Source organism: Pectinophora gossypiella, chromosome 19 (assembly GCF_024362695.1).
Source record: "Pectinophora gossypiella chromosome 19, ilPecGoss1.1, whole genome shotgun sequence".
NCBI classification, from domain to species: Eukaryota; Metazoa; Arthropoda; class Insecta; order Lepidoptera; family Gelechiidae; genus Pectinophora; species Pectinophora gossypiella.
Genome location: NC_065422.1, coordinates 9,690,871 through 9,698,756, shown reverse-complemented (window position 1 = coordinate 9,698,756; position 7,886 = coordinate 9,690,871). Strand labels below are relative to the sequence as shown.

At 36.6% G+C, this 7,886-nt stretch overlaps 1 protein-coding gene across 1 annotated transcript in view; it reads left to right on the top strand.

The window, feature by feature from the left end:
- The first annotated feature begins 5,626 nt into the window (after positions 1 to 5,626).
- LOC126375662 (glutaredoxin domain-containing cysteine-rich protein CG31559-like) overlaps positions 5,627 to 7,886 on the top strand; it is a 120,528-nt gene continuing 118,268 nt past the window's right edge. Inside the window, exon 1 of the mRNA XM_050022716.1 lies at positions 5,627 to 5,882. The gene's annotated coding sequence lies outside the window, so the exon portion shown is untranslated. The remainder of the gene's footprint in view (positions 5,883 to 7,886) is intronic.

Below are 7,886 nucleotides of genomic sequence, written 5' to 3'. Positions count from 1 at the left end.
TAACACCGAACTAGCCTTATTTGTGGATGATACAGCCATCTATTCTTCGTGCCGTGGTCGAGTTATGATGACCGGAATTCTCCAACGCGCGGCCTTGGGCAAGTGGTTTCGCAAATGGAGAATCGCGGTAAACCCGGAGAAAAGTGCAGCGGTGTACTTTTCAAAGGGCTATTATAACACGCCACGGTCACGCCGTCAACTTAAAGTCATCAAGATGTTTGGCAAGCCGATCCCTTGGGAGGAGCAAGTCAAATATCTCGGCGTAGTCTTAGATAGACGTCTTACTTTCAAGGCCCATATCAAACGTGTGCGCGATCGCGCCGCGTGTGTAATGGGCCGTCTTCATTGTCTCCTTAACAAGCGTAGTAAATTGTCCCTTAGGAATAAGGTAAAAATCTACACGACTTGCATCCGTCCGATCATGACCTATGCAGGGGTAGTTTTCGCTCACGCGAGTCCCTCTCAAATCCATAGTCTACAGGTAATACAAAATCGTTTCATGCGGAAAGCCACGGGAGCTCCGTGGTTCCTTCGAAATGAAAATCTGTACATTAACCTAGGTCTGCCAACCATTGCCGAATGGCTCAAATTAGCTTCAAAACTTTTTTCGATTCTGCTCCGCACCACCCAAATCCCTTGGTAGTTGCGGCTTCTGAATACATCCAGCTTAGGAACAGTACTGAAAAGTATCGGCGTCCGAAGGACGACCCGATTACTCTAGCCATAGAGGCAGCCAATCAGCTCGCGACACCAAACACTTCAGGACCCCGATACCGACCCCACCGGCGTGGTCGACGACTTCCCTCAATCAGCGCTTAATCGCTATCGACCCACTAGAATCGATTAATTCCTTCAAATATTTTTCCACTCAGACGACGCCCTGAGCCGAGGTTCGCGCCCAACTGGGCACCCTCAGACCTGTTCTCTTAAACGTTGTACCGGGTCTTCAGCGCTCCCCATTTTTCCGGCCAAGTAGTTAATGCCATCTGCGGCAAATCAACATAAGTCACGTCAAAAAAAAGGGTGTGGAGGGGGTTCGGTGCACGTACACGCGAGCGTAGGCATAAAATGTACGGCGAAAGAGTTGAGTAGTGTAATAAGTTCTTAAGCGAAGTTCTATCTTTGTTTATTTCTAAATGAAAGAATAATAATTAGTATACCAGTTTAGGTTGTATGGTAAATATAAAATTTCAAGATTTTTAAGACAGCGGACTCATTGCTAGTTACGTCGTGTTAATACTTGTAGACATAAATGACAAAACAAATAACCACAGTTACTTACGTCCCTATATCAATATTGTTTGTTATAATTTCATGTTAGCTTTAGTGTCGTAAAAGACGTTGTCATATTTTGAATAACTTTTTTATAAAACAAGACCCTTACATCACTTAAGTAAAAAAAAAGTGATATACGTCATACTTTCAAAATCTTGGGTCCTTTACGCCATTTTATTCAAAAATATCAGAAAATTCAATCGTTAATAAAATAAAAAATATGAGGGCTATTGGTATTCCAAATGTATCAATCGATGGAGAAAAACAAGCTCTATCGAATGATGCAATAAAAAAAATTTGGCCAAATGTCCCTTACAGGAATTGAAATTTCCAGGGACGATATATTATTTTGTATAATTGAATAATAATAATATAAACCAACAGTGAACGTGTGCTCATGTTTTGGATAGCCAAAGTAAATTGAATTCAATCAAGAAAAATCCTATCTTTTTATTTAACTTAATTTTAATAAAAAAAAATGTAATAATAAGTGCGACATTTTGTCACGTTTTTCTATGACGTCATGGTTTTTCATGCAAATTCCATAGTAATTTTGTGTTTTGACGTTTAGTAAAACGTAACTGATTTGACTAGTTGACACATTGAATTTGTCACACTAACGATACTTTCGGTCAGCTATTACAACATTCCCATGAGGATAAGCAGTTGAATACATTCTGTTTTTTTTTTTCTTTAGGTAGGTACCATGCCACAGTCCAGCTTTTAAACATTATACCTACCTGCAATAAAAAATATAAAACTTTTTTCTCTTTTTGTAAGCAAACAGAAACGACATTCGATTTAATATTGTTAGCGAATGCTTAAATATAATCGTTATGGAATGTCGACAGACCTCGGCCATCCGGTATTCTCAGATTCCAGATCTGGCAACATTTCCGACCGAATCGAGTTGAGTAAGAATTTAAAACGTTGAAAGTTATTCGATAAAGTTATGCATTGAAGTTGGTCAAAGATCCCGAGATAGATTGTACGATAATCTCTGATCTGTCAAGAAAAAATATTTAATAGAATAAAGTAGTTCCCAACTTTTTACTTAACATCAAAAGACGGAATTACTATGGAATTTGAATGGAAAAGCAACCTATGACGTCATAGAAAGACGTGACAAAAAGTCGCATTTATTATTACAGTTTTTTTTATTCAAATAAGTTAAATGGAAAAAGAAAACTATTTTTTGTTACCTTTAGATCTGTCTTTATTTAGTAATGAGAATTTCATAATGAGAATCTTTGACCTAGGAAACTACCCAATTATAAAAAATAAATCTGTCGAACAATAAAAAAACAATGCAAAATTGTTTTTCTATAAGATACTATAAAAGTAACATCTTAATATCTATTTATTGTCTCTAATTTCGTACTAGGCAATGTACATAAATCTGTTCTGCCGCCTTCATTCTAATCATGCTATAGTATCCATATTACGTATCAAAGGCTTTGCTTACGTAAGTTTATTTTTGATATTTAAGTTGAATAAATTAATTTTATGTATATTGATTTTAGACAGATCATGACGTTGCAAAAAACATAAGTTTAAAAACTAAAACCCGTCTACGGAAAAATCATGGTCTAAAAATTATGAAACAAGAAAATAGGTAAATTCCTGTGAAATTCTGACAAGTACTTCAGAAGTTAGATTGAACAGACGTTCATATATACATACATACATAAATACATGCACATATACGTACATAAATAGCAGTCAAACACATAACCTCCCTTTTGCTTCTCCGCAGTCGGGTAAAAATAGGCCTACAACGGTCAAGAAAAAATAAATCAAGGGGAGAGTTTTTCTCAGTAGTTGTTTAGATAGGCTAGGTTAGACTAAATAAGATAAGAAATATATTTTGAGTGAATTCGTAGATACAATCTCAATGTAAAAGTGAAACTGAAAAATGTAAAAGAGAAATTCCGTACGTTTTCTTATCCTGTTCTCGAATATTCGTGAAACTACATTTTTGCGCCTTGATTTTCTTGACTAGAATCTGAAGAAGAAGAAAAATGGTATTATTCCTTATTCTATGCAAGAATGTAAAAAGATACTTAATGTGAAGTTTTCAAAAATTGTGGAATGATCCACGAGTTTATTAAAGCATCCATACGCAAACGTAATCTCTAACGTTTTTTTTTTGGCTGGTTAAATAAAATGGTCGAACACGTCATGAAATGATCAATTCTAAGATCTGGACAGGACATATACAAAATTGTTGCCTAATCCACGAGTTTATTAAAGCATCCATACGCACACGTAATCCCTAACGTTTTTTTTTATCTGGTTAAATGAAATGGTCGAACACGCCATGAAATGATCAATTCTAAGATCTGCCCACGACATATTATACACTCACCTCTGGTCAACTATGTTCCAATCTTAACTATGCTATCCCAGCTATGTCGAAGTGTATTTCTTTTTGAGTTGGGTTTAATATTATTTAAGTATTGTATGTATTACTTAGATTAAGGTATTTAGCCTTCGTAGATTGAAATAAATGAAGAGCCGTGGAAGCCCAGTTGGCAAAACGCTTGCCTCTCACTTTGAGGCCGCAGGTTCGAATCCAGCACAGGCCTAAACGAATGATTGTCGAATTTGTTTTCGAATTCACGTTTGGATCATAAATGATTATCACGTGCTCAATGGTGAAGGATAACATGATGAAAAATAAATGCAAAAAAAGCGGGAAATGCATTTCCGGAGGTATGTGACCTAACCTGTATTGGGCTGATTTTCCCTTCGCAGGTTGGAAGGTCAGATAGACAGTTGCTTCTGTAAAAAACCGGACCTGTCAAATCTTCGGGTTAGGTAAGTGGATCCTGTGGAAAACGGGATAATGCTAGGGAGGCGACAGAATCTCCGATACTTACCGTGCGTCTATGCTTGAATTCCTGATCCAGAATACAATATCTTAAGTTTTATTATAACATTGAAGTTGGAACAGGTTACAGATTCGAATCGGTTACGTAGCTCCAAAATGACTTCAAAACAACGGATGAAACAAGTTACATTCCAAATCAATGTATTCTATTATAAAATATAGGCAGTCACAAAAAGATGTGTTTTTCCAAATACCAGTTTGGCGAGGTTCTGTACAGCTTTTTTATTTACTTTTTAAGTATCGCCTCGAACGGTCAAAGCGGTCAGTTCGAGAAGCACGCGCAGTTAAGTAAAAATCATCTAAATGACGATCTTATTGCTATCTTCCCTATTCATTGCGTGTTAAGTTAGCGGTGTTCCACGCGGGCAGTTAAGTGAAGCAGTAATGTAAAGAAAATATATGAAAGTTTTTAAGAATCTTGTATTTGCGACGGAGATGACATCATTTTGCTTTTGGATACATGTTTACAGATGTGTTGTATCAATTTAGAGGTAAATTTTGGAGTCAACAGAGGAGGTTTGAAACTAAATGAGTAACGAAACGGGGCAGGAATAAAACGGAATGATCTGGTAACGTGGAAGGTTCTTCAGTAACTTCTATCGCAGTTCATCTTATAGTTCATTTACATATTGCAAATGCCTGCTAATGATATACCTCTGCAGGCCTCTGAGCCCCCTAATAATAAAGCACTCTATTGCACTCAAATTTTTAAGTAATTTAGAGGATAAACTTATTCTAATGTGGGCAAAGGCGGCCTTATCGCTAAGAGCGATCTCTTCCAGACAATCTTCAGCAGAGGATATAGTACACTTGTACAGCTGCAATAATTATATATTAATAGACAGATTTATATATATATATATATATATATATATATATATGAGATTATAGGCGTGAGTTTATGTATATATAAAAGTACATATTAAAATATAATGGGTACTTAGTGATAAAATCTCATTTCAAAGGAATTTTAAAACTATACCGGGCCTTCTTTTACAAAAGAAAAAGCAAAAGATTTCAACGATATACATATTCATGAAATACATTTTAATTTTTTCTTAAATATTTTTGTGTCAAAAATAAATGAAATGGATTTTCAAATATGTACTTAAAAAAATTAATTAAAATTAAAAATTACTTGACCGAAATATTTAGACAAATTCACAAAAAATTTGTCACATAAATACTTTGCAATATTATGAACGTTTTTTTCCTTTAAAAATACGAAAGTAAAACTAAAATGAGGCGCAACAAAAACTCTGGCGCATGTAAAGGCAACCGAGGTGGCAATTCAAAAAGTATTGATACAAAACGTCCTATGTGACATAACAGGTTGCAGAAGACAAATCTTTATGAAGAAGGCAGAAGGTACAGTGTCGCTTATGAAGGCTGTATAAAAGCCAGTAACGTGAATGGAGAAGGCACCTCGACAACCACTCATTTGAGAAACCGCTTCAGTCTGCGTCAAACACTTGTCGCTGCCAGTCGCATGCCCATATCTGTTATTGGCTAATTTAAATTTCAAACGTTCACTTCGACCAATCGCGTCTGATCGTTTGATTTCTTTTTCGCGATCACTTTTTTGCTTAACCTATGTTCAGTAAGTGACTTTTTGGTGACTTCTTTGAGTGTCCAGTGTGTGACATTGAATTTTTGAGTTTTCTTAATGATTGTTTGTGTAGTGTTAGAAGGTTGGATGTTTTCTCACGTGCGGGTAAGATTCGACATTAATTAGCTACAATATATCATTCTAGTTGTTCTGTGTAAAGTGTGTTCTTCACACGGTTTATACTTTATAGTAATTCTGGTGTAATATGTTTTAGTACCACAATGAAGATGATTTTCTCATTGGAATTGCGAAAATGTTTTGCGTCAATTTGAACGTGGCTGGTTTTGAATACATAATAAAGCATATTCTCATAGTTAGCCACTTATATGCAATTATATTTATTATGTTTCGAAATTACATGTGTCTTCATTTATCTATAAGTACTGTGGAATAATTAGAAACTATCAATACGCAATACTATGTATTTTCTTACTAGATATTCTCACGTTTGGAATATTTATCGAGATTAATTTTATTAGTAAAATTATTCACCAATCTAAACCACTGAATTCTGAAGGCACGTTAAGCCGTTGGTCCCGGTTACTACTTACTGATGTAAGTTAGTAGTCATTACAGTCACGTCAGGGGCCGTTGGCGGCTCAATAATAACCCTGACTCCAGGGTTGATGAGGTTGGTCATCCACCTCACAACGCACACGATTGAAGAAGAATGGATTATATTACATTATTAGCACAAGTCAAACGGTTTGCATACCAGCGAGATACCTATTTGATTCGCGCAGATATTCATTCATTTGTCATACTAGGTAGGTATAAAATTGTGCTAATTCCTGTAGACACCATCAAATATTATTTTAAGATATACCTATCAATTTCTTATTCGCCGAAAAGGAAGGGAGTGATGATTGACAGCTGTTTATTTTAAAAAAAATGAGAGAACGAATGAATAATACACAATTACGTCTTACACAGATTGATTCTTCAAAACAATTTCTGCAAAGAATTACCATTATCTTGCAATTATTCACAGGTACATGTTAATAATTAGTAGTTTATAAATAGAGGAACATTGTAGTGATTCATTAGATCGTACGGTTAAAACAATTATCGTAGTTGTCTTCCAAAGTGGCTCCGTAGCGTTGTAAATAATTCTATCCTTAAGGTCATCTTAAGTCCTCTTAGCTGGTCTATCATTATAAACGGACAGCTTGTTTTGCAATAAATGGAAACCTAAAGCCATTATTATACATATGGTATAGCCGAGCTGCACTGTGTGACGGATGCGGCAGAGGCTTGGTTAGGGGAGCTTCAGCTGGATATATTATGATCTACGCAGGATATTTTGTTTTTGTCTGCCATACGCAATATAAATACATATAATCGGCCGTAATAGCATAAAATAAGGAATAACACTACGTCATCATCATCAGCCCATTAACGTCCCCACTGCTGGGGCACGGGCCTTCCCTATGGATGAATAGGGAGATCGGGTCTTAAACCATCACGCGGGCCCAGTGCGGATTGATGGTTATTAACGACTGCTAATGCAGCCGGAACCAACGGCTTAACGTGCCTTCCGAAACACGGAGGAGCTCGAGATAGACTGGCAACTCTGCTACCCCCTAGCGCTTGAGCTAGATTTACCTCACCCCCCCTCGGCCACAGTCTTCAGTCGTATGGCGTCAAACGTCACACACACAGATGCGCGTGTACGATGACGTCAATGTGTGGTGTAAGGTTGTTAGTACGAAGTGTCCGGGTTGTATTAATAGACTACATGACCTTGTCAAATGAGATACCTTTTACGAAACGTCAAAACGAAAATTTTCTTTAGAGTGTGTGTGGAAATACTGTCCTGGGATAGCCGTTCCATCGGATTAAGGAGTGGGCGGACGAGAGAGTGCGTCTGTGTATGCGCGCGCGCTTTTACGCACTTAAATATGTCCTGCGCAGATAACGGCTTTTGGAAAATGGATTCACCATCATCATCACTGTCCTGGGACGTCATCTATAAAAGCAGTCAAATTTCGTACTCTTTGTTGCTTAATTTATACATAAATAAGCAAAGTTAAATATAGCTGGCGTGGAGTGTGTATGTAATGTTATGTTATCTGTCTCTTTCGCATAAAGCTATACTGATATCATTCT